We start from the raw sequence: 27958 nt of genomic DNA, 5'->3' as shown, positions 1-27958 counted from the left end.
TTACGTCTTGTTTTTTAACTTTGTATATTGAGCATCACATTTTTAGAATGATGTGTCATGTGTATGAGATGCAGCAAAATACAAGGGAGCATTGTCAAACATATCCATATATATATATATATATATATATATATATATATATATATATATATATATATATATATATATATATATATATATATATACACACACAGAGAAAAAGCTATGTAAACCAGCACAGTAAAAAGAAAAAATGCATTCAGGCCCCTATAATCTTTTTGCACAGTATAGAAGCTTTGGATATAAACAAAAAACTTGCAGTGTAGTTAGCTTTTCTAATAAAGTAAAAGTTCTAATTTAGTTTTCCAGTGAACATGATTCAGTCAAATTAACAACTAAATACAAATATCAGTCACCAAAACAGTGCTTTACATCAGCCAGTGTTGCTTTGTTAGCAGAACTCGAGCAAATAAAACAACAATGCAGTGATTTACCAGCATAGTTTGAGTGGATGGCCCTGACCCGCACTCTCAGCATAATATAAAGAAAGACCTATGCTTTCACCTCTGTAGGGACTGATGAGAAAATAAGACTCTTGGCGTGGCAGAAAAACATCCATCACAGGAAGTACAGCCTTCACCATCCGGCAGACGAACACAACTGCATCTAGACACACAAAATGCTCACACACATACACAGAGGGAATGAAAACTCATCTGAAAACAGAAAGCTGAAAAGCAACATTCATCCTACCAATTTTATCATAGCTTTTGACGCCCAGTTCTCCAATCCCACAGCGGAGAAACAAACTAAATCTCTGATTTATTGAATGAAAGATTTATTGAACCATATTTAAATCCATCAAATAGTGATTTTCAACTTTCACTACGGCAAGCCGCCTTTAACAAATACATATTCTAGCTCTCAGCAGAGTAATTGGTTTTTGGATTGCAGTCAACCATCGCATCGCATGGAACATTGAAGAATATAACTGAAAACCCTCATTAGAAGCTTTCCAAGTATATGGGTTTTGACTGTGCAACTGAGACCCCGGGACCTTGAGATTTAGCCATGAATGTGTGAGTGTGTCTGTTCAGGGCGTAATTATTGATCTAACAAGATAAAGAAAAGCTCTGTATGAAAAGAGTGCTTACACAGCGATGCGTTTCGATGAGTGTTTCACCTCTAGGTGAGAGCACGTCATTCTGCAAGAAAGACTGAAATTATGATCCGCTCGCAGAGGTTTCTCCGTAATTACGTATATTGTGCAAATGCAAATTTGTGTACTGAATGTGTCATTTAAATGAGTTAAATTACAAAGATTGTATTTTGCTTGCCTGTCGCATTCAGAAATTCTCTCTTCTTCTCTTCATCTGTGTCATTTCTTTTTAGGATAAACAGAGTACTTTGGAGTCTGTAATAAAAAAGACAAGGGATTTTAAGGCAGTTTGAGCCAGCTAGCTCTCTGCAACTCTCACATTGTCACTCACTGAAGTTGAACAGGCCTGGGTCTGGTTAGTAACTACATTGGAGATCGCATGAGAAAACTTTATAATCACACTGGTGTGATCGTACACGTGAAAGGGTTAAAAATCTCAGGAAGTCCTTTGAATAAAAAAAAAAAAAGGAGTGTATCCCTGTATTCTGGCCAAGTTTTCCCAATGGCTTCTGTCCATATTGGCCTCCTTAACATCCCCATATTATAATTGGCCTTATCATTGCGTCTTCTCTACACCAATATGCACTTTGAGAACCCAGAAATGCACTATATACCGTGCATATAAAAAAATATTATTATAAGAGAGTTATAATAGCAAGTTAGTTATTTTGAAAAACAATAGGGTTGTGGGGGAAATTAATTTAATAATATGAAATTATTTATTTGTCATGTGTCCTTTACACAGGGATTGATGTATGGACATCTATAATACAATCTAAGAAAAAGAAAATTGATTTCAATATTCAACAGATACTTGCCCTTAAAGAAAAGTCACTTTAATTTCACACATTTTTTAAATGTGTATAAAAATTGCATTCATAGAAATTTCAAAAGCATTTCACATGTGGTTTAAGCATGTTATTGTGTTTCACATGTGCGGAATTACATGTAGACATGTTTTATTACACATGTGAAACTTGTGTGGTATTTTTTAAGTGTGCATTAATTGTATATTAATACATTTCCCAAGGAAATCAAAATAGTGCTTATTTTGTAATATAGGGCTCTATTATCTTAATGATCTAGGCGAAAAGTCTAAAGTGTGTGGTGCAAAAGCATTTAGGTCATGTCTGAATCCACTTTTGTTATTAAAATGGTGGAAAATATGGTTTACGCCCCGCACATAATGAGTTATTGGTGTGTTTTGAGCATAACATTTGTTAAACCAATCAGTCTCATCTCCCATTTCCTTTAAGAGTCAGTTGAGTCATGCTATGGTGCATTTGCTATTGACATGGCGGACTTTGTAAATGGAAAAACTGAATGCTTCACAACCGAGAAAACAGTTAAACAAACCATCTGCAGTACTAGGATAAAGAACGCGCCTCGTCCATTCGTCCTTTTTACTTTCTCTTTACGTTTACCTCCTTTACTTTCTTGGTAAAGAAACAGTGTTGTACGCACAGATCTGAAGACATTCATTGCCTACATATTTAATTTTGTTTGTTAGGCACAAAGATTTGCTTAAAAACTATTTCTAAATTCAGTTCTAATTTCCAGCAAACAAATAAATGAACAATAATAATGAAGTGTGGTCAAACAACTAAGTTATATTCAAACACACGTCCTACAGTATTCTTATGCCCCATATGGTAAAGCACACGTCTCCAAAACCCAACAGGTTGGGCAAATCTAAGCTTGTTTTTAATAAAACAAATATAAACATGCATATGATGAATAATAGTGCTAATAATAATAATAAATTAAAGGTTGGTCGAAGGCGATGTCTATTACAGTTCTTCAGTATAGCAACGCACCAACAATGCGCCTTAATACACCTCTATTTTAGACCTCTATTTTTTAAAACTTTTCCATTATTAAGATTATATTTGGGAAAAAAGTGGAACCAGCTATTTTTTTTTCATCCCATTCAAAAGATAGAACTACAATGAGCAATGCAGAGCTACTACTAATATACTACAAAAAGCAAAAAAAAAAAAAACTATATACTTGAGCATTTAGTCCTTTTAAGATTTTAGGTTTGTTTACATTTAGTTTGTCAATATTTCAGTCAAACGCTACCAGAGTTTGTTTGGAACTGGATGTCTTTTTTTCTCAGTCTGTCTATTCTGCCTATCGCACATCAATGTTCAGACGGCAGTGGTCACACTCATTCAAATAAATCGAGCACAGTATTTCAAACCAAACCTGCCAAAGTGTGAATACACTCTAAAATACCACTTCCAGGTAGCTTTATAGCTGTACGGTTACATTCATCTGTCCATTTCCCACAGATTTGTAGACCAAATCATTTGACCATTTCCTGCACTCTGTTATTTTTTTTACAGTTATTTACCTGCTATTCCATGTGAAGTCCCACAGATTCACAGGAAATTGCATGTCTACACTGAAAAATAAGGTAAATATGAGTTTTGTGAAAATCATAAATGAACTAAAACACTGTCAGAACACATACTTTTGACTGTCCATCAGGAAAGAAAGACTTTTTTTGTGGCAGCATGGTCCAATGTTCAATCCTAACACCCTGATAATCTAAATGTAAATGATTTAAATAGGGTATATATTATAAAGCAGTATAAAATGCATTCAAACATAGCAGGAACAGTGCAGAGCTTGTTGGACTTGCACAAAATTCCATGCCATCCAGTTACAATGCTTTGTGGCAAGTGTGTGTATTTCCTGTTGCTGTGCTAATGAAAGCTCATTGACACCCTGATCACAGAGCATGCAGTCGCTGGGGCACGTCACTAATTAACACCGCCATAATCCGTGTCCCGCTCTGACCTTTCCAGGCCGTCCAAGGTTTGTGTTGCTGGCACCGAAATTGATGTCAATTATTTCAGATTTCATGTATTTTCTCTGTGAATAAGTATTGTCTGGAATGACTGATGATTACGTTTCATGAAAATGTGATTAAGAGGACAAAAAGACGGTGTGCTTTGAATAGGCTATTCTGCCTTACTATTTCCTTTCATGATTGGCACATTTTGATGTGATTACATTTCATGCTACATGGTCATTTAGCTTTTGATATTGGTTCATTATTCATAAAAGGATAGAAATTGCTTCTATTAACCAAACAAGCCCTTTGTGATTAATGAGAAAAGGTGATAGGCAACTTTAAAGGCCTTCTTTTTATTGAGTATATACACTACCTGACAAAAGTCTTGTTGCCTATGCAAGTTTTAGGAACAACACATAATAACTTGATGTGTAATTGATTATTTGGTATCAGAAGTGGCTTATATGAAAGGCGAGAGTCTTTAGATTACGCTTATTTTTTTCAAATTACAATATAATCATGCCTTGATTTTTAATTATTTAATTAAATACTGAATTTGCTTAGACAAAAAGTCTTGTCACTTAACAGAAATAATGTAAGGTATAGAATATAAAGTCATGGAGCAGTGTAAAAAGAATTAATATTGTGTAGGACTCTCATGAGCTCAGACGACTGTACTGTCATGATCATCAGCGATCTAAAATCCAGAAATCGCTGGTAAACATTCACATTCACACGAACTACAAATCTGCCGGTTTATGGACTACAGATCCCAGTCAAGCAACACACACACACTCACCTGCTCCAACTCACCATTGATTAGACACTCACATCTGAAGCTGCTTTTGGACTGATTACTGCACTATAATTACAGCACACTAACACACAGTTGTTGCTAAGTCTTGTTATCTGTTAAGTGACATCACAACGGGTTTCCTTTCTTTTGCTTTGCCGTGTTTTTGATCCTCGCCTCGTTTATTTGTTTAATCCTGTTTGCTGCCTGCCTTTTGACCATCTGCTTGTTATTTTGACTATGAATCTGGATTGCCCTCATACATCAGTTTGCCCCTGTATTGGATCCAGCATTTGGATCCCCACCATTGTTGTCAGTGTCACACATTGGTTGCACATACATCTCTGCAATGACTTAAATAACTTATTAATAAAATAATCTAGAATGACAAATAAAGCATTCTTGTAGGACTACCAGAGTTTATTAAGATTATTTGGATTCATCTTCAACGCCTCCTTCATTTTACCCCAGACATGCTCAATAATGTTCATGTCTAGTGACTGGGTTGGCCAATCCTGGAGCACCTTGACCTTCTTTTCTTTCAGGAACTTTGATGTGGAGGCTGAAGTATGAGTAGGAGCACTATCCTGCTAAATAATTTGCCCTCTCCTGTGGTTTGTAATGTAATGGGCAGAACAATGTCCTGATACCTTACCCTGTTGATGTTGACATTCATCACTCTGCAGATTTCTTGCACGCCCCAATACTGAATGCAACTCCAAACCATGATTTTTCCTTCATCAAACTTCCAATAGATCTTCTGCATTATTTGTGATGATTGGGGTGCAGTTTAACAGATGATTAATCAAAAAAATAAATAAAAATAAAAATCTACCTTCTGCCACTTTTCCAAAGGATCAACTAGAAGTCAAGTTATTATTTGTTTCTCTTACAACTGGGATTGACTTTAATACTTTTGTCAGGTAGTGTAGTGACCACATCAAGTTGTTGGATACCTTAGCCGCACAAAATAATGTCTGAATTCCTAAAACAAATAGAAGATGCTAAATTCTTTGAAGACAACAGCAATGCATATAGAGTGCATGGAATAAGAAATGAGGGAAAAAAACTCTAGAAATGCAAGAGATAGCAACGGAGGTCATGTTTAATGCAAAAACATCTCTAAAGCAATAATCTCATAAAACATAATGAACTATCTATGGAAACCTCATGTTCACCTTAAAGATCAAGGTGAAAAATGTTTCTCAAAACAACCATTAGCCTTTGAAGACCCACTGCAGCACAATTATAACACTTGTAAGCAATTAAATATCTTAAAATATATCTTTTGCACTAAATATGTAAAAATAAAGATAAGAGTGTTATATAACAGCATATAGATTGGAGACAATTTAGAAATGTTTTCACCTTCCTAATGATTATGGGTTCATAATTGGTTTAGAAAAATAAGCAGGTGGATTTTCCAATCAGTAAAAGTAAACCAGCATATTTACATTTAATCAAACTACTAAAATGTCGATAAAAGTTACTTTGTTAAACTGTGGAGTTGAATTTTTAACATCAAAAGTCGACAGAGCAGAGGTCAAGCTCCCATAATGCAATTCACAATCATGAATAAATGGAAGACACAAAATATTGAAACTGTTAATTAACTGATATTTTTACAGTGTATAACATGATTTGAATATAAGATATTTAACTTATGTTTCTGTAAACAATAATAATAATATAAAATGAGGTGTATCTGACACTTTAGATGACATAAACTGCTTAAATTTGCACATAGTGCAGAGTTTAATGGTTGGAATCATATCCATTACTGAACCTATAAAACTCTATCACAGACCTCACTGTACCTGAAAGTCACAGAACATTGTCATTGTCCCCTGAAGCACCATACTTCTGAATCCCATAACTGTCCATCACATCCAACTGCTGAGGAAATGAAAAGCTGCTTCAGTTCAGAAAATCTATGACAACTTTATATCTGATGTACTGTATGGCAGGCTTTATAGTTAGCACAGTTGGCAGCTAATATTCCACATTGTTTTCTCATCTCATTGTCAATGCAGTACAAGGCTCTAAGCCTACATTAAACTTTAAAAATTGCACTTTGAGTCATATTTCTAATCAGAAAGAATGGTCTAATGGTTGTATCCCAAGGATTTCATAACCTGCAATGATTTAGTACCAGGGCACCAACAACAGGAAATGAACAACAACACCGGTCACAAATAACCAAGGAAACAATTTGTAAGAATTTAGGAGCTGCTGTGAAAATAGTCTTGCAACAAGCTTGTATGTTTTCATCATCCTTACTTAAAAATGGAATCTCCATCTATGTAACTTAATCTATGGTCATTTTTCTTCTTTTGACATCTAAGAGAGACTATTCTACTGGTGGGTAGAAAAATCCTAATTTATTATTCTTATTTCAGGCAGAAAGTGTCAAAGACAACGTTAAACAGAAGGCTTAAATTGTACTAATTACAAGGTAAACAACACACTCACTTGACATTATTAGCTTCAAATCAAGACAGACTTTAACTCCTCCGCTTGGTGAAGTTAAAGCTTCATCTCCATGCCTGTGACCATTGTAACACCTGCAGACCTTACAGGCAGTTTCTTGACTAATGATCTGAAAAGAAGATGACAATGAATAATAATAACAACAGAACACCAGTTCATGATAATAATGTGCAGACTTAAAATGTTGTCGTTTAAAGCAATGCGTAAAACAAAAAAAAGTTTTGAAAGAACACTCAGCTCAGCCTATTTTATATCTTCCTTCGAGTTAAACTGTGGAGTTTTACCATTTTTGAATCCATTCAGTCAATCTCCGGGTCAGTCGGGAGCATTTTTAGCTTAGCTTGGCATAAATAATTTAATCGGATTGGACCATTAGCATCTTACTCAAAAAAATAAAAAAGAATGTGTACTAAGAATGCAAGTAGAGCTCCTAGCCATTTGAATAGCAATCGTTTAATTAGGGACCGAGCACCGAAACGGTGCGTAGGCCCTATTGGAATTGCTCTGTTTATTATTAGGGACCGAGCACCGAACGGTGCAAGGCCCTATTGGAATTGCTCCGTTTCTTATTATTCTTCTTCTTCCGCGGAATGAATCGCGGTTTTGAGAGGCTAAACATGCCCGAAAACTCACGAAACTTCGCACACGCCTCAGAAGTGGCGAAAATTTACGTTTATTATGGGTCTCGAAAAGGGGTGTGGCAAAATGACTCGACAGCGCCACCTAGAATATTTAAACGGACGAGCCCCCGATCCACGAATCACGCACATGCACGTAAACTGGCACACACCTCAAACATGCCAAAACATACGAAAAAGTCTCTTGTAGCCATATCTCAAACCCAACAGGAAGTTGGATATTTTTTACTTCCTGCGGCGAAAAAGTGTCGGTTTTGCCATTTCCAGGCGTTGTATTTTAACGAACTCCTCCTAGGGATTTTATCCGATCGACACCAAAATTGGGTTTTGTCATCTAAAGGCCTTGGCGATGTTAAATTGCGAAGCTTTAGAGTTTTCATCGATGGGCGTGTCCGTGGCGGCCGCGCAAACTTTGACGATTCGCCACAAAACAGGAAGTCGTTATAACTCAGGCATGCATTATCCGATCTGCCTCAAAATTCACACGCTTGATAAGAGTCCTGACCTGAACACGTTTACATGCTGATATCCAGATACAGTTTTAGCGCCACCTGCTGGCCACAGGAAATGACATGTTTTACCGTGTGACAAACTCCTCCCACAAATTTTATCGTATCAGCACCAAATTTGAGTGGTGTTATCTGAAGGCTCTAGCGATGATATATTGTGAAGATCTAGAGTTTTCGGAGAGGGGTGTGTCCATGGCGGCATGACAAACCTCAACGCTTCGCCATGGAACAGGAAGTCCTTATAACTCAACCACACAATGTGTGATCTGCCTGAAACTTCACAAGGTTGATAAAAGTCCGCTCCTGAACACATCTTCATAACAATGTTGAAGTGGGCGTGGCAAAATGACTCGACAGCGCCACCTACAAAAATTAATCGGACGAGCCCCCGATATACGAATCATGCACATGCACGAAAATTGGCACACACCTCAAACATGCCAAAACATACGAAAAAGTCTCTTGGAGCCATATCTCAAACCCAACAGGAAGTCGGTTATTTTTAACTTCCTGTGGCGAAAAAGTGGCATTTTTGCCATTTCCAGGCATTGTATTTTAACAAACTCCTCCTAGGGATTTTATCTGATCAACACCAAAATTGGGTTTTGTCATCTAAAGGCCTTGGGGATGTTAAATTGCGAAGCTTTAGAGTTTTCATTGATGGGCGTGCCCGTGGCAGCCTTGCAAACTTTGACGATTCGCCACAAAACAGGAAGTTGTTAAAACTCAAGCATGCATTATCCGATCTGCCTCAAAATTCACACGCTTGATAACAGTCATGACCTAAATACGTTTATATGCTGATATCCAGATAGAGTTATAGCGCCACCTGCTGGCCACAGGAAATGACATGTTTTACATTGTAATACACTCCTTCCGCAAACTTTATTATATCAGCACCAAATTTGAGTGATGTTATTTGAAAGCTCTACCGATGATATATTGTAAAGATCTAGAGATTTTGCAGAAGGGCGTGTCCGTGGCGGCATGACAAACCGCAACGCTTCACCATGGAACAGGAAATGCTTATAACTCAACCACACAATGTCCGATCTGCCTGAAACTTCACAAGGTTGATCATAGTCCTCTCCTGAACACATCCACATAACAATATTGAGTCTGTCATAGCGCCACCTGCTGGCAGAAGGTAGTTTGGCTTGTAACTCGGCCACACAATGTCCGATCTGCCTAAAACTTCACATGGTTGATGAAAGTCCTTTCCTAAGCACATCTCCATAATTATATTGAGTCTGTCATAGCGCCACCTGCTGGCAGAAGGTATTTTGGCTTAGAACTCAGCCACACGATCTCTGATCTGCCTGAAACTTAACATGGTTGATTAAATTCCTCTCCTGAAGACATTTACATTGCAATATTGAGTCACAGTCATAGCGCCACCTGCTGGCAGAAGATAGTTTGGCTTATAACTCAGCCACACAAAGTCTGACCAGCCTGAAAATTTACATGGTTGATTAAAATCCTCTCCTGAAGACATCTACATGCCAATATCGAGTCACAGTCATAGCGCCACCTGCTGGCAACAGGAAATTACATATAACTCAGCCAAACAATGTCCGATCTGGCTGAAAATTCACATGGTTGATAAGATTCCTCTACTGAAGGCATCTACATGCAAATCTTGAGTCACAGTCATGGCATCACCTGCTGACAAGAGAAAGTTTGGCATGAATGTGAGATTTTCTCAGGTTCTTTATAAAATTCGGCTTAAATTAATATTGTTCGCTGTTCTCTGTCATCCTGAGGCCAACGGGCGGCGGTGAGCCCGGGTGCGAGGTCCCTATCATCGCTGCTTGCAGCTTTAATTCTTCTTCTTCTTCTTCCGCGGAATGAATCGCGGTTTTGAGTGGCTAAACATGCCCGAAAACTCACGCAACTTTGCACACGCCTCAGAAATGGCGAAAATTTACGTTTGTTAAGGGCGTCGGAAGTGGGCGTGGCAAAATGATTCGACAGCGCCACCTAGAAAAATTAAACGGACGAGCCCCCGATCCACGAATCACGCACATGCACGAAAATTGGCACACACCTCAAACATGCCAAAACATACGAAAAAGTCTCTTGGAGCCATATCTCAAACCCAACAGGAAGTCGGATATTTTTAACTTCCTGCAGCGAAAAACTAGCGTTTTTGCCATTTCCAGGCGTTGTATTTTAACGAACTCCTCCTAGGGATTTTATCCGATCGACACCAAAATTGGGTTTTGTCATCTAAAGACCTTGGCGATGTTAAATTGCGAAGCTTTAGAGTTTTCATCGATGGGCGTGTCCGTGGCGGCCTCGCAAACTTTGACGATTCGCCACAAAAGAGGAAGTCGTTATAACTCAGGCATGCATTATTCGATCTGCCTCAAAATTCACACGCTTGATAAGCGTCCTGATCTGAACACGTTTACATGCCAATATCCAGATACAGTTACAGCGCCACCTGCTGGCCACAGGAAATGACATGATTTACGGAGTTATAAACTACTCCCACAAATTTTATCGTATCAACACCAAAATTGAGTGGTGTTATCTGAAAGCTCTAGCGATGATATATTGTGAAGATCTAGAGTTTTCGCTGAGGGGCGTGTCTGTGGCGGTATGACAAACCTCAACGCTTCGCCATGGAACAGGAAGTCCTTATAATACAACCACACAATGTCCGATTTGCCTGAAACTTCACATGGTTGATAAACGTCATCTCTTGAAGATATCCACATAACAATATTGAAGTGGGCGTGGCAAAATGACTGGACAGCGCCACCTAGAAAAATTAAACGGGTGAGCCCCCGATCTACGAATCATGCACATGCACAAAAATTGGCACACACCTCAAACATGGCAAAACATACGAAAAAGTCTCTTGTAGCCATATCTCAAACCCAACAGGAAGTCGGATATTTTTAACTTCCTGCTGCAAATAAGTGGCATTTTTGCCATTTCCAGGCGTTGTATTTTAACGAACTCCTCCTAGGGATTTTATCCGATCGACACCAAAATTGGGTTTTGTCATCTAAAGACCTTGGCGATGTTAAATTGCGAAGCTTTAGAGTTTTCATCGATGGGCGTGTCCGTGGCGGCCTCGCAAACTTTGACGATTCGCCACAAAAGAGGAAGTCGTTATAACTCAGGCATGCATTATTCGATCTGCCTCAAAATTCACACGCTTGATAAGCGTCCTGATCTGAACACGTTTACATGCCAATATCCAGATACAGTTACAGCGCCACCTGCTGGCCACAGGAAATGACATGATTTACGGAGTTATAAACTACTCCCACAAATTTTATCGTATCAACACCAAAATTGAGTGGTGTTATCTGAAAGCTCTAGCGATGATATATTGTGAAGATCTAGAGTTTTCGCTGAGGGGCGTGTCTGTGGCGGTATGACAAACCTCAACGCTTCGCCATGGAACAGGAAGTCCTTATAATACAACCACACAATGTCCGATTTGCCTGAAACTTCACATGGTTGATAAACGTCATCTCTTGAAGATATCCACATAACAATATTGAAGTGGGCGTGGCAAAATGACTGGACAGCGCCACCTAGAAAAATTAAACGGGTGAGCCCCCGATCTACGAATCATGCACATGCACAAAAATTGGCACACACCTCAAACATGGCAAAACATACGAAAAAGTCTCTTGTAGCCATATCTCAAACCCAACAGGAAGTCGGATATTTTTAACTTCCTGTGGCGAAAAAGTGGCGCTTTTGCCATTTTCAGGCATTGTATTTTAACGAACTCCTCCTAGGGATTTTATCTGATAAACACCAAAATTGGTTTTTGTCATCTAAAGGCCTTGGCGATGTTAAATTGCGAAGCTTTAGAGTTTTCAGCGATGGGCGTGTCCGTGGCGGCCTCGCAAACTTTGATGATTCGCCACAAAACAGGAAGTCTTTATAACTCAGGCATGCATTATCAGATCTGCCTCAAAATTCACACATTTAATAACAGTCCTGACCTGAACATGTTTACATGCCGATATCCAGTTACAGTTATAGTGCCACCTGCTGGCCACAGGAAATGACATGTTTGACACTGTAACAAACTTCTCCCACAAACTTTCCCGTATCAGCACCAAAATAGAGTGGTGTCATCTTAAAACTCTAGCGATGATATATTGTGAAGATCTAGAGTTTTTGCAGAGGGGCGTGTCTGTGGTGGCATGACAAACCTCAACGCTTCGCCATGGAACAGGAATTTCTTATAACTCAACCACACAATGTCTGATCTGCCTGAAACTTCACATGATTGATAAAAGTCCTCTCCTGAACACATCCACATAACAATATTGAGTCAGAGTCATAGCGCCACCTGCTGGCAGAAGGAATTTTGGCTTGTAACTCGGCCACACAATGTCAGATCTGCCTAAAATGTCACATGGTTGATGAAAGTCCTCACCTAAACACATATACATAATAATATTGAGTCTTTCATAGCGCCACCTGCTGACAGAATGTAGTTTGTCTTAAAACACAATCTCCACACAATCTCTGATCTGCCTGAAACTTCACATGGTTGATAAAAGTCCGCTCCTGAACACATCCACATAACAATACTGAGTCAGTCATAACGCCACCTGCTGGCAGAAGGAAGTTTGGCTTATAACTCAGCCACACAATGTCTCATCTGCCTGAAACTTCACATGGTTGATAAGATTCCTCTCCGGAAGACATCTACATGCCAATCTTGAGTCACAGTTATAGCGCCACCTGCTGACAGAAGGAAGTTTGGCATAAATCTGTGATTTTCTTAGATTTTTAAAAATATATTGGCTTAAATTATTATTGTTCGCTGTTCTCTGTTATTGTAAGGTCACTGGGCGGCGGTGAGCCCGGGTGCGAGGTCCCTATCATCGCTGCTTGCAGCTTTAATTCTTCTTCTTCTTCTTCTTCTTCTTCTTCTTCCGCGGAATGAATCGCGGTTTTGAGGGGCTAAACATGCCCGAAAACTCACGCAACTTTGCACACGCCTCAGAAGTGGCGAAAATTTACGTTTATTATAGGCTTCGGAAGTGGGCGTGGCAAAATGACTCGACAGCGCCACCTAGAAAAATTAAACGGACGAGCCCCCGATACACGAATCACGCACATGCACGAAAATTGGCACACACCTCAAACATGCCAAAACATACGAAAAAGTCTCTTGGAGCCATATCTCAAACCCAACAGGAAGGCGGATATTTTTAACTTCCTGCGGCGAAAAAGTGGCATTTTTGCCATTTCCAGGTGTCGTATTTTAACGAACTCCTCCTAGGGATTTTATCCGATCGACACCAAAATTGGGTTTTGTCATCTAAAGGCCTTGGCGATGTTAAATTGCGAAGCTTTAGAGTTTTCATCGATGGGCGTGTCCGTGGCGGCCTCGCAAACTTTGACGATTCGCCACAAAACAGGAAGTCGTTATAACTCAGGCATGCATTATCCGATCTGCCTCAAAATTTACACGTTTGATAAGAGTCCTGACCTGAACACGTTTACATGCCGATATCCAGATACAGTTATAGCGCCACCTGCTGACCACAGGAAATGACATGTTTTACACTGTAACAAACTCCTCCCACAAATTTTATGGTATCAGCACCAAATTTGAGTGGTGTCATCTGAAAGCTCTATCGGTGATATTTTGTAAAGATCTAGAGTTTTCGCAGAGGGGCGTGCCCGAGGCGGCATGACAAACCTCAACGCTTATCCATGGAACAGGAAGTCCTCATAACTCAACCACACAAAGTCTGATCAGCCTGAAACTTCATATGGTTGATATATGTCATCTCTTGAACACATCCACATAACAATATTGAAGTGGGCGTGGCAAAATGACTCGACAGCGCCACCTAGAAAAATTTAACGGACGAGCCCCTGATCTACGAATCACGCACATGCGCGAAAATTGGCACACACCTCAAACACGCCAAAACATACGAAAAAGTCTCTTGGAGCCATATCTCAAACCCAACAGGAAGTTGGATATTTTTAACTTCCTGCTGCAAATAAGTGGCATTTTTGCCATTTCCAGGCGTTGTATCTTAACGAACTCCTCCTAGGGATTTTATGCTATCAACACCAAAATTGGGTTTTGTCATCTAAAGGCCTTGGCGATGTTAAATTGCGGAGCTTTATAGTTTTTGTCGATGGGCGTGTCCGTGGCGGCCCCGCAAACTTTGACGATTCGCCACAAAACCGGAAGTCATTATAACTCAGGCATGCATTATCCGATCTGCCTCAAAATTCACATGTTTAATAAGAGTCCAGACCAGAACACGTTTACATGCCGATATCCAGATACAGTTATAGCGCCACCTGCTGACCACAGGAAATGTCATGATTTACAGCGTAATAAACTCCTCCCACAAATTTTTTCGTATCGGCACCAAATTTGGTGGGTTGTTATCTGAAAGCTTAAGTGATGATATATTGTCAAGATCTAGAGTTTTTGCAGAGGGGTGTGTCCGTGGCAGCATGACAAACCTCAACACTTCGCCGTGGAACAGGAAGTCCTTATAACTCAACCACACAATGTCTGATCAGCCTGAAACTTCACATGGCTCATAAAAGTCCTCTTCTGAACACATCCCCAAAACAGTAATGAGTCAGTCATAACGCCACCTGCTGGCAGAAGGTTGATAGGCTTATAACTCAGCCAAACAATATCCGATCTGCCTGAAACTTCACATGGTTGATTAAATTCCATTACTGAAGGCATCTACATGCCAATCTTAAGTCACAGTTATAGCGCCACCTGCTGGCAGATGGTAGTTTGCATTATAACTCAACCACACAAAGTCTGATCTGCCTGAAAGTTCACATGGTTGATAAAAGTCCTCTCCTGAACACATCTACATAACAACATTGAGTCTGTCATAGCGCCACCTGCTGACAAAAGGCAGTTTGGCTTATAACTCAGCTAAACAACGTCCGACCTGCCTGAAAATTCACATGGTTGATAAGATTTCTCTCCTGAAGACATCTACATGCCAATCTTGAGTCACAGTCATAGCGCCACCTGCTGACAGGAGAAAGTTTGGCATAAATCTATGATTTTCTAGGCTTCTTTATATATATCGGCTTAAAACATTATTGTTCGCTGTTCTCTGTCATCCTGAGGCCACAGGGCGGCGGTGAGCCCGGGTGCGAGGTCCCTATCATCGCTGCTTGCAGCTTTATTTCCTATTGATTTTACTAGACAGTGTAACCAGGGCTTAAAATAAACCCTCACCAAGTGCCAAACCCAAAACATCTAAGCTCTGGTGAGTATTTATAAAAGTGTCAGTTGCCACTTGGGTTTACTGTAGTAGTAGTAGTAGTAGTAGTATCAGTGCAAACTGCCTGTTTTCATGGCCAATAAAAAAAGAAAAAAAGGCTGATAAATGTTTTCTAAGTCAGCAGCTATGAATGTAAGTATAGGCATGAAGGAGGGAAAGTTAGGAAGATTCTAAGGGCCCACAGTGTTTTGGGGTCTCCAGATTTAGGGCGCACTCACACTATGCTATCCAAACCATAGCCAGGTGTGTTTCCTGGTATGTTTGAGAAGTGTGACTGCTCTGAATTGTGCCCAGGCAGGGTTCAGTTGGCTGGCCCTGGTCCAGTTGAAAGAGGTGTACCAGAGCGTAGTAAACTTGTACTGTAAGTGCAAACTGTGCTGAGTCCAAAAGTGAAGACGTGACTTTTAAGGGACTGTTTTACATGCATTTATTAATTATTCTTAATGTTCAATAAATGCGAAATATCGTATTTTTCTAAAGACACAAACCCCTCACTGCACGTCAGCTGCACTTTCAGCAAATCTCCTAATACCCGAGCGATTCTCTTCTGTTAAACTGACCAGCGCATCATCGATGATGTAAGTGTGCCCCGGCTCGGATGCAATATGAGTGCAGGCTGTTGTAGCAGAAGGGAGGGGACAAGTGTGCTTCAGCATGGTTTAAGGCAACTGTACGTAGTGTGAGTACACCCTTACTATAGCACCCCCCTCTCTCTTCATTTTCGACCGCGACATTGAACCCCCCTTCATGCTCTTCACATTTGCCCCAAACACCACCCCCACCTAAGCTCTTCACTTTCATCCATGACACACTCTATGCCAAACTCTTCACTATTGTACACGAGAGCCCCCACTAGAATGTTCTGACCGTACTGGCCAGCGGCGCCACTGACTAGGTGTCATGCTTTAAATAGGAAAGTGATAAAACTGACGGTTAAAAAAAAAAATTATAAAACTTTTTTTTTTTTTTTTGAGATGCTAATGGCCTAATCCAATTCAATGATGTATGCTAAGCTAAGCTAAAAGTGCTCCTAACAGACCCGAAGATCGGCTGAATAGATTCTAAATGGTAAAACTTTAGGTTTTTGTATTGCTTTTAACTACAACAATACATTACAATGAGCCTTGTGCTCTTTTAATATGAAAGTTTTAACCACATTATATCGTTATATTATAGAATGACAATGCTCACATTTATGCCAATATGAGAAGGCTGCATTTTCATACATGAATTACATGGTACACACTACATGAGTTAGGATTAAAATAAGTGTTGATTTAAAATATTTAAAAAAGCAAAAATATATTAATCACTGGGGGAGGCACGGAGGCTTAGTGGTTAACACTGTCACCTCACAGCAAGAAAGGCACTGGTTCGAGTTTCAGCTGAGACAGGAGGCGTTTCCCAGTGGAGTTTGCATGTTCTCCCGGTGTTTGCGTGGGTTTCCTCTGGGTGCTCCGGTTTCCCCACAAGTCCAAAGGAATGTGTTTGTGTGTGTGTGGCTGTTTCCCAGTATTGGGTTGCAACTGGAAGGGCATCCGCTGTGTAACAGATATGCTGGAATAGTTGGCGATTCATTCCACTGTGGCGACCTCTGAAATAGAGACTTAGCTGAAGGAAAATTAATGAATTAATGAATATTAATCACTGCAGTAAAGATCAATGCACACTTAAGTATTTAATTAAATACAAACAACAATATATATGTATAAAAACAAAAAATACAGTACTATAGTGTCAATGGTGTAAATTGCTTTAGACGGCTCTAAAAAGAAAACCATAGGGATTTTGTCTCCTCATTTCAGAAGACTGCCACACGCCACTTACACACTTGACTTACCAGGGTTAATCGGCAGTCTGATCCCTAAGATCTCTGTTAGCTGCTCTCTGCCACGACTCAGACCTTTCTGCTGTGACGTCTGTCATTAATGTTTCAGAGCTCAAGCACTCCGGCGAGACTGTTGCTTGTCTGCTGATGGGGCTGTATTGATAAATGAAAAGCATTAAGCAGAAGCTTGTTTGATCAGCAAAGTGGAGGAAACCGCTGGCATACCAATTTACACCCATCATTTACTATTTTTACCTTGAATGCTGTTGGTAAAACCTCATTTATATATATATATATATATATATATATATATATATATATATATACACGCATAATATAATCTCTAAATCAAGATAAACCTTCTGTTTTTTAAAAATAATAATAGGAATAATTAAACAGCTTTGAATATATTTACACAAATTACATCGTTATCTTTAAAAATATTGTTTGTATGTGCATTTAGGGACATTTTGTCTTGAAAATATTAACTTATATTAACTTAAACCTGAGTTTGTCCCTGCATTACGGTCAACTTAGTTACATCAGTTATAAAAGGTATGACAATTTTTGAAGCACAGATGTGATGACATAAAAAAGTATGTCATTATCATTTTATCTATCATTTGTACAAAATGTGTAGAATATACCAATACTAGATTAACTAGCTGTCAATCCTGTTATTGTGATATTTTCAGTGAACTTCTCATTCACTTTTTAAAAACAATAACATGATTAAAGGTGCAGTATGTAAGTTTGGCAGCCAGTGGCTGAACTAGATATTTCACTTCTGGTTAAAAACACAGGCAAGTGCAGGTTGCTAGATTGACGACATCAACAGGAGTGTCCCTGACTATCTAGTCTAAAGATTAAAATTTTGTTCTAAATAAAGGCAACAACGTAAATTCTCCAAATTTAAAGGAGTTTAATTTTATTGTGTTCTTTACACCTCAAATTTATATTTAGAAATGGCTTCTGTTTCTATAGCAGCTGAACAACAAGTACACCTCATGTGCTTTATTCAGTGTTAAATGCTAATATTGTGAGTTTAAATGCCATTTTACATGACATTTATTGCCATACCACTGAAAGCAGCAGCAGATGGTTTACCAGCAGCAAATAATTCAATAAAATAAACCATTTGAAATTGAACTTAGAACTTATTTCTAACTTTAGACTCAAAACCAACGCATATCAGTGATTCATTTAATAATGTTAAAGAGGTTTAGTATATCGGCGCTAATAGCCTAGTGGTTAAAGTGCACTGACACATCGATTCTCAGCTTGAGGTGCTTTGCCAACCCTATCCCTCTCTCTACTCCCAATGCTTTCCTTTTTATAACTTCAACTGTCCTATCTCAATTAAAGGGGAAAAAAACCTAAAAATAATAATAAAAAAGAGGTTTAATATGTAATATTTAGGTTATAAACCTTACTATTTCATGCATATTCTGTTCTTCTGAATGACAGCATATTAAATTTCTGTCGTGTTTCATCTGGTGCAAACAGCCAAATTGCTCAAATCTCGTCACGTAGCATGTAGTTAGGACACAGGGTTACAATGTACGCCTGTGTCCCTGTGTTTACGTTCCTAATATTTATATTATTTACTAAGTAATGACCTCATGTGGAACTCCGAATCTGCTTCTAATTTTAGAGTTTGTTACTGTCCAGCGGTGGTCGCATTTCGGTCGCAGACGCATGCTTTGAGAGCCTTTTTTAATGAATGAATGAATGAAATATGCAGTTTTCCAACAAGGCAACCCGGAGTGCTGAAATATAATTGGCTAAAGTGGTGGTGGGCGGGGTAAATAAACTAAAACAAAGTCAGCATTCCGACACGTAAGACATTTTCCAAGCAGAATATCTTACTTCAGCATTGTTTTTCAGAAAAACAGGAATGTTCACTAGGCATGTTTCCTAAATATCTGCAAACATATAATAGTATTTTTTGATGCTTTGGAAGAGTCAAAAACTTTCATACAGCACCTTTAAGAACATTTTGTCAAAATATTAAATCAAAGACACCCATTATATCATCAGATAATCAAAACTATATTTACTTTATCAAGTTATATAAAAATTTGCTGTTTTCTGTGTTATTTGTATTTTCAGTAATAACGAATACATTTTGTGTTTGTCTCTACATCCTGGTCAACTCTTTTACATCGGTTATACTGTAAAAGGTATGACAACCTTTAAAGCACTGATAATAAATGCATGTGATGTTACTTTTTCTGGAAGGCACTGAAGCATGTCATTATTCTTTTCTCCATCACTTGTACAAAATGTTTAGAATATACCAATAGAAGATTAACTCAGTCAACTCGGTTTTTACGATATTTTCAGTGAACTTCTTATTCACTTTTTAAAAACAATAATGTGATTAAGGTTAGCATCTTGAGCTAAAGCACAAAGGGTGAAAAATGTCAACGGTGTTATATTGGTTTTATAAGTGCGGAACAACAATTAGTAACATTAGTAAATATTTTGTATTATTTTACATTAATAGTGGATTTGGTTTACTGTAAATTATACGTGTTGTACAGTATATTATTCCAGTTAACGAAACATAAATGGAAAAGCCCTAAAATAAACATGAGCAATGTCACATGAGTAGCAGTGCGATGTGGCTGTATATAGGCGCTGGTAGTGGGTGTGTTGGCACGAGGCCGCAGACTGAGTGCCTTAGTGTTCCACAAGTGACAAAATACAGCCATATCGCACTGCTAAGAGTCTAAAAACCCTTTTGTAAGAGGAACTACTTCGTCCATTCCTTCACAACTGCAGCTGACGTCAGAACAGCAGACATAGTTGCTAATTCACAAACATCAGTTTAGAGCTAGTGTAATGATTCTCTAGTGTAATGGTTAAAGTGATGACAAAACAGGTGGTTTTGCTCACATTTTAATATTATAAGGCTGAACGACATGAAATGCCATGAGACTACAGAGATTTCCCAGTGTTTCTTGCAATCGGGAGATAGGATGATTCTAAGGGCCAATGCATTTTGGGGGCCCCCAGAGATATTATTAGGGCCCATGATCACCCCATACTCCCCCACCCAGTATTCACTTGTGTCTGCAACACCCAATACCAGCATTGGTCAAATTGTAGAGTGTCCTCTGCTTGTCGCTGTATGTGGGCAATACACAAGGGTAAATAGTCATACACAAGGGTAAAGGGTTAAGAGGCTGGACTAGTGCTTTTATTTGCAGAGTATTGCATGGCTATCAGCCAATCAGATTCAAGATCCAGACATCTTGAGATAAAGCACAATAACTTTAGTAAACATTTTGCATTATTTTACTTTAATATTGGATTCGGTTTACTGTATTTTATACTTGTTGTACAGTATATCATCAAAGTTGAAGAAAAATAAAGGGAAAAGCCCTGAAATATACACATGTATACATGCATACTATTCAAATCTGATTTTTTTTTTAGAATAATTAATAATAGGTATCATTTAAAAATGTTATAATGGTTACACTGCTTACAAAAAAAAAAAATACATCAGAAGCTCCAAAACATGGAGAGTGTTTAAACCGAATTCTTATTTGCAGGAACAAAATGAACTTATTCTTTTGCCAGGAAAGATGCCAACCATCACATCACCATTAAATAGTCTCATCAGTTTGTACCTCGTTTATATGCACTACACAGATGTCAATGCATTATGTAAAATCAAACCCAATAATAGACACTTCACAGTGAAAAGGAGGCAGGAGACAAAAAATCTCCCAGCTGTCCACGCAATGCTCCCCCCCAACACTCACTATTTCATTTGTACTGAGATGTATTTTTTTGTTTCCTTTGCTCGTTTTCCTTTCTCCCCTCACTGGCTTACTATTTTACCATCACAAAAGTGTGTTGGTGAGAAATTTGATTTTAATTGTTTTTAAGACAAGCAGACAGAAAGACAAGTAGACTGACATATCCAACATCAATTAGGAAAGATCGATAGAAAGATACAGACAAACAGAACAAAAGTAGACAGATATAAAAACAGAACAAGACCAGAAAACAGGATGATCAATAAAACAAGACCAATAGACTGACCAATAGCCAGACAGAAAGAATTACAAATCAAAAGACAGACTGAACATCAGAATGAAAATAAAACGTGAGACAGACAGATAAATAGAATAAAAGAATAGGGATTAAATGATAGAATGGGGGGGCATTTGCACAGATGTACTAATTAAGGTAATTTTGTGTTTGTTAGACCCTTATCCTATAAAATATGAAATAAAAAAGGTCATTATATATAATTTATAGAAAGTTCTAAGTATTTGTTGTGGGCCCCCAGACTTCCTGGGGCCCTAAGCAGCCGCTCCACGTCCACAACTTCACGCATTAGGTTAAATTAGGCTTTACCATCTCATTTACTTCCATTGTATCTATTCAGCTGAGAGAATGGAACCAACCCTGTGACGTCAGACACAGCGGCATTCCAAGATGGCGGCCCCCTAGCTTTAAAATCTATAGTAAAACATGCGGTTTTCTTTTAAATGGTTAATCGAGTTTGTTTATTATATTTTCAATAAAGTGGAATCAAATGTACAATATAAGATAAACTTGACTGAGTGCTTAATTTCCCCTTTAAATCATTTAGAACTGCAATAAAATACCTGCACATTTTCCATACTGCTCTTTTTGTTTCCATAACTCTTTAAATTTTGCTTATACATTTAATAACATAAAAAAAAAAATCTAAATTTACAGACATTATTTTTGATACATTATTTAAAATATGTGGCTAAAAATAGCTATTAACTTTTCTGTTTTTGGTTGGGCAAGTAAAAATCTGAACCACAGTCCCGTCAGGGCCAGTTGAAACAAAATCCTTAGCATTGAGCCATTAACCCTTTAAATTCATTTACAGTGTTGGGAAGGTTACTTTGGAAATTTAATAGATTACAGATTACAAATTACTCTATTTAAAATGTACTCATTTACATACTTCTGCATAATCTCCACCAGGGGTCATCAAACTTGTTCCTGGAAGGCCGGTGTCCTGCAGATTTTAGCTCCAACCCTAATCAAACACACATGAACCAGCTAATCAAGGTCTTACTAGCTTTACTTGAAACACCCAGGCAGGTGTGTTGAGGCAAGTTGGAGCTAAACACTGTAGGGTCATTGGCCCTCCAGGACCAGGATTGGTAACCCCTGATCTACACCCTTTATAATTGTGAAAATTAGAATTAATATCAGAGATGTTGTCAGTTGTGTTACTTTCCCCCCTACTATCCTTTGTTACCTTTAAAATGTTCATTGTATTCCATAGTGTATATTGTTAAAATGCTTTGGCCATACTGCAACAAAAAGGTCATGCCAATAAAGCAACTTGAACTCGACAGAGGGAGACAGACGGCACAGTACAGTCACACAGCAGACAGAATAAAATGACCTCACCTCTCTGACGTCTCCTCAGTTTTGAAATACTGTACACTCCTGCATGATCGCTTCACTCAAACACTATCAGCACATAATCTCCGTTCCTGTAGTTAGAAGAGACAGAGACATTCAAGAATAATGCTGCTTTTTGCGCCGGGTTATCTGCACAAGCTCTCATATTCGATTCATTGGTCTCCCTTCGCGCTCTGCTACGGATTTTGTTTCTGGTAATTCAAATGGCTGCTTGTATGATAACGCTAATGAGACTTTTTGCAATTAACCTGATGGTCTCTTTAGGTGGGCCTGAGGGGAAATTGTGCTGATGGTGTCATTATGGGTTAGATCACACCGAAAAGAGAATTTGTGAAATACCGAGCCAAAGAAACGCAGTGTGTTGCTACTGCAGAACACTGATAGGATTCATACAGGAGGTATTGATGGTGTGCGATGAAAAGCTGGGCTCCGACTTGACTGAGAAAGCGTGTGTACAATACGTAATGTGTGTTATAAATTATTGGCTTCTTCTGACAGGGAATGGATGGGTTGTGCCAGTGTAGTAATCTTCTCCTGCCTCTCGGCTCCTCTTCGCTTGCTTCCTTTCTTCCGTGATTACTTTGAACATAAAAGAGTTTTACTTTTTCGCACAAAGTCTGTAGATTTTTAACTCTCTTTAGTTTGAGCCTGATCCTTAAGCCTCTTCAATTCCACAAGGAGCAAGAATCGACTCTTTCCATCTCAACCATTTGCTGTAAAAAGAAACTGACCCATCGTTGAAGCTGCTGGGCTTTCAGTTAGAGAGAGAGAAAGAGAGAGAGAGAGAGAGAGAGAGAGAGAGAGAGAGAGAGAGAGAGAGAGAGAGAGAGAGAGAGAGAGAGAGAGAGAGAGAGAGAGAGAGAGAGAGAGAGAGAGAGAGAGAGAGAGAGAGAGAGAGAGAGAGAGAGAGAGAGAGAGAGAGAGAGAGAGAGAGAGAGAGATTATAGTCATGCATTCTAATCACAAGCTAATCAGTCCAGATTAGAATTGATAAAGAAGGAAAATGGATTCATGCTCTCACCCCTTGAGATTCTGAAGTTTAATGGAGATGGATAATGCTTGTGATTCCTTCTTCAAAGAACCTCCGATTGATTGTACTGTATGTTTATCAATGCACTGTACGCAGATATCCACTGACTGACATTTAAACATGCTAAAGGACAACCGCTTAGCTTGACCTGAAACAGACCCAAAAAAAATCCTTTTCATTCTAGTGAACTAGAGCAATACAAAAAAAAAACTAGAGCACCTCTCTTTTTCAGAAACAGGCTTGACTTCCCCTGCTTTCTTGACAAACATTTTGAAACGAAAAACCCAGAGTTTCACTCATTTAGGGTTAACATACTCTGAGTTTTCACTCAACCTCCTTTCCGAAACGGGCCCTTGGTCTTATTCACTTTTATTGATTTTTGGCAAAATAAAAAACATCAACTCGATATGCTGCTGGGAAATGGGAATTTCCTTTTTGTAATTTTTTTTTTATGTTCAGTTATGAACACAAATATTTGTAGATCAAGTAATTTGACCATTTACTGCTGTTTGTTGTTCCTAGCCATTTCTCCCATAGCCAAATGAATAAAAAGTCCAAAAACAATTGCAGCAAATAGGTGGAAAGTGGCTGCACTATATTGGATCTCCTTTTTCTCGTAAATATACTGTACACTGTCATTCATTCTTTCATAAATTTTCTTGTCGGCTCAGTCCCTTTAGTAATCTGGGGTCGCCACAGCGTAATGAACCGCCACCTGATCCAGCAAATTTTTATGCATCAGATTTCCTTCCAGCCGCAACCCATTTTTGGGAAACATCCACACACACATTCACACACACACTACAGACAATTTAGCCTACCCAAATCACCTGTACCACATGTCTTTGGACTGTGGGGGAAACCGGAGCACCCAGAAAAAACCCAGGCAAATCCAGGGAGAACATGCAAACTCCACACAGAAATGCCAACTGATCCGAGGCTCGAACCAGCAACCCAGCGACCTTCTTGCTGTGGGGCGACAGCACTACCTACTGCGCCACTGCTTTGCCGTCATATTTTAATAATATACTATCTCAATCTGCATGACTGAAAGGACATCCAAAAACCATAAACAGAACTGACTGGTTTCTCACAACACTTTTGATTAAAGTATTAAAAACCCATGATGTATATCTTCACGTAGCTTGAGCCGAACTGCCATTTAGACAAATGTCCTGTTCTCACCACAAGCAGTAACTATAAAGAGAATATACAGTCTCTATAATGATAACTACAGTGTATTAGTGGCCACACCAATACACAATGATCTGCTTATTACAAGTGCACACTGCAGTTTTAAGTGCTTGTTTTAAAAGTCAATGTTTTCATTGCTCATCATCTAGGAAAATTAAATCTGAGAGTCCAACAATACCACTCCACTGTGTTGTTACTATTGCAGCTATGATTTAGACTTTCCATTTCTCACACAGATTGAATGATTAACTTTAGTTATCGTTCTTGATCTGAGTGGTCCTGTATCCATCAGATTACTCATTTCAAGTACCCTTCAGAATAAGTAAAGGAAAGCGATGCTTGCTTTCAAATACAATCTGCCCATTTATCAAGCCGATTCTTCAGAAAGTGGAATTTGGCAGTCATAACAGAGATAATTAATGTGAAGAAGAATAATAAAGCTTATTTACCAGAGAAAAACAAGCTAACGCAACTCCTCAAGCCTAACGCAGAGACAGATAGATCCTAATTATCAGTTAATCAGTTTAATTACCCATAATTAGTCTTTTCTAATTAGCCAACAATTTCGGTCCGTAGATAGATCATCAACATCCACGACACAAAAGACTTGCATTGTCGATTCATAACATGCCAAAACAAGACACACTAGATGACTGTTGGCCAACAATCAGTCATTAAATCATTAACCTGATTAATGCGTACGCCTCGTTATAATTACACAGAGATGAAATCAACTGAAGATCCACAACTGATTTTATAGTATTATTATCTGAGCAACATACAGAGAAGTGTTTTTAAGTGCAGCAGAAAAATCGAAGTAAAAAAATATGCACCGATACGGAACTTTTTACGATGATAACTGCTTCTGCCTCCTACTGGGTAAACAGTATGCAATATTTAGCAGTTGTTGTGAAGGAGAAAGACACCTCTCTAATGATCTAATTCATTATTCACTGTGTGAGTTACAGATGGCGAGGGTGAGAGATTGCATCTATGTGCTAATGACGGCCTGTCAACGTGTTGCAGGCTCGATATATATATACACGACTTCCTTAGGATGGAAATAAAAGACTGCAGATGTTTATGTATGCATTTAGAAAGAAAAAAAAAAGGAAAAAAACTGCACTAAACAACACGACTGAGTCAACGGCCTGTGAGTCATCACATACACAAGTGTTGACATGTTAGATCACATACTTGATTGTCCATCAAGACAGCAATCAAGCATGAAAACCGATGCATTTTTCATGTTTACTGATGTTATGTGGGCTAATGTTGGCAGATGATTTGTGAACTTACACTCACCGACCACTTTATTAGGTACACCTTACTAGTACTGAGTTGGACCCCTTTTGCCTTCAGAACTGCCTTAATCCTTTCTGCCTTAGATTCAACAAGATATATTATATATAATATATTATATATATATATATATATATATATATATATATATATATATATATATATATATATATATATAATATATATAATATATATATATAACAAGGAAGGAAATATTCCACAAAGATTTTGGGGTCTATATTGACATAATAGCAACACGCAGTTGCTGCACATTTGTTGGCTGCACATCCATGATGGAAATCTCTTGTTCCACCACATCCCAAAGGTGCTCTTTTGGATTGAGTTCCGGTTACTGTGGAGGCCATTTGAGCACAGTGAACTCACTGTCATGTTCAAGAAACCAGTCTGAGATGATTCGCACCTTATGATATGATAGACATCAGAAGATGGGTACACTGTGGTCATAAAAGAATGGACATGATCAGCAACAATACTCATGAAGGCTGTGGCGTTGACACGATGCTCAATTGGAACTAATGAGCCTAAAGTGTGCCAAGAAACAATCCCCCACAACATTACACCACCACCACCAGCCTAAACCGTTGATACAAGGCAGGATGGATCCATGCTTTCTTGTTGTTGACACCAAATTCTGACTCTACCATCCAAATGTCGTAGCAGAAACTGAGACTGATCAAACCAGGCAACTTTTTTCCAATCTTCTATTGTCCACTTTTGGTGCCAACTATAGGCTCAGTTTCCTATTCTTAGCTGACAGGAGTGGCATCTGGTGTGGTCTTCTGCTGCTGTAGCCCATCCGTCTTAAGGTTGGATGTGTTGTGCATTCAGAGACGTTCTTCTGCATACCTCGGTTGTGACAAGTGGTTATTTGAGTTAGTGCATTAACGCCCACAGAACTGCCGCTCACTGCATATGTTCTCTTTTTCAGACCATTTTCTGTAAACCCTAGAGATGTTTGTGCATGAAAATCCCAGTTGATCAGCAGTTTCTGAAATAACCAGATCAGCCTGTCTGGCACTAACAACATTGCCACATTCAAAGTCACTTAAATTACCTTTCTTCCCCATTTTTATACTCAGTTTGAACTGCAGCAGATCGTCTTGACCATGTCTACATGCCTAAACGCATTGAGTTGCTTCCACGTAACTGGGGGATTTGTGTTAACCAGGAGTTGGACAGGTGTACCTAATAAAGTGGGGTACATCAGGGGTTGGAAACCTTGATCAAATTAGTATTTTTGGTCATGTAACACACAGAACACGATCCGTCAAGTGTAGAGATGTACAAAATGCACAAAAGTCATGGTCACTGCTTTCTGTTGGTCAAAAGTGAATTTGTGAATCTAAATCACCATTGTGAAGTCTTCCAACCATTTTTTGAAATGCCCAGTAATGTGAATTTCAGAGGCATTGTTTGTGTTTTACTTGTAAAAATACAGCAACGAACAAAAGTAAAGATAAATGCACCCTAAGTGTGGTGGAAACCGTTTTTCTTCAGTCTTTTTC

General features: G+C 38.7%; 1 long non-coding RNA gene across 1 annotated transcript in view; it reads right to left on the bottom strand.

Moving 5' to 3' along the window:
• LOC141379422 (uncharacterized) overlaps positions 1–25557 on the bottom strand; it is a 100103-nt gene extending 74546 nt beyond the window's left edge. Inside the window, exons 1-10 of the long non-coding RNA XR_012396025.1 lie at positions 23928–25557; positions 22892–22977; positions 17486–17626; positions 16997–17239; positions 7207–7333; positions 6552–6630; positions 3495–3545; positions 1317–1393; positions 1134–1184; positions 544–645 (exon numbers count right to left, since the gene is read on the bottom strand). This is a non-coding gene — a long non-coding RNA (uncharacterized lncRNA). The remainder of the gene's footprint in view (positions 1–543; positions 646–1133; positions 1185–1316; positions 1394–3494; positions 3546–6551; positions 6631–7206; positions 7334–16996; positions 17240–17485; positions 17627–22891; positions 22978–23927) is intronic.
• Positions 25558–27958: the final 2401 nt, after the last annotated feature.

Source organism: Danio rerio, chromosome 20 (genome assembly GCF_049306965.1).
Source record: "Danio rerio strain Tuebingen ecotype United States chromosome 20, GRCz12tu, whole genome shotgun sequence".
Taxonomy (NCBI): domain Eukaryota; kingdom Metazoa; phylum Chordata; class Actinopteri; order Cypriniformes; family Danionidae; genus Danio; species Danio rerio.
The sequence above is the reverse complement of the archived record's forward strand: the minus strand, read 5'-3'. Positions and strand labels throughout refer to the sequence as shown.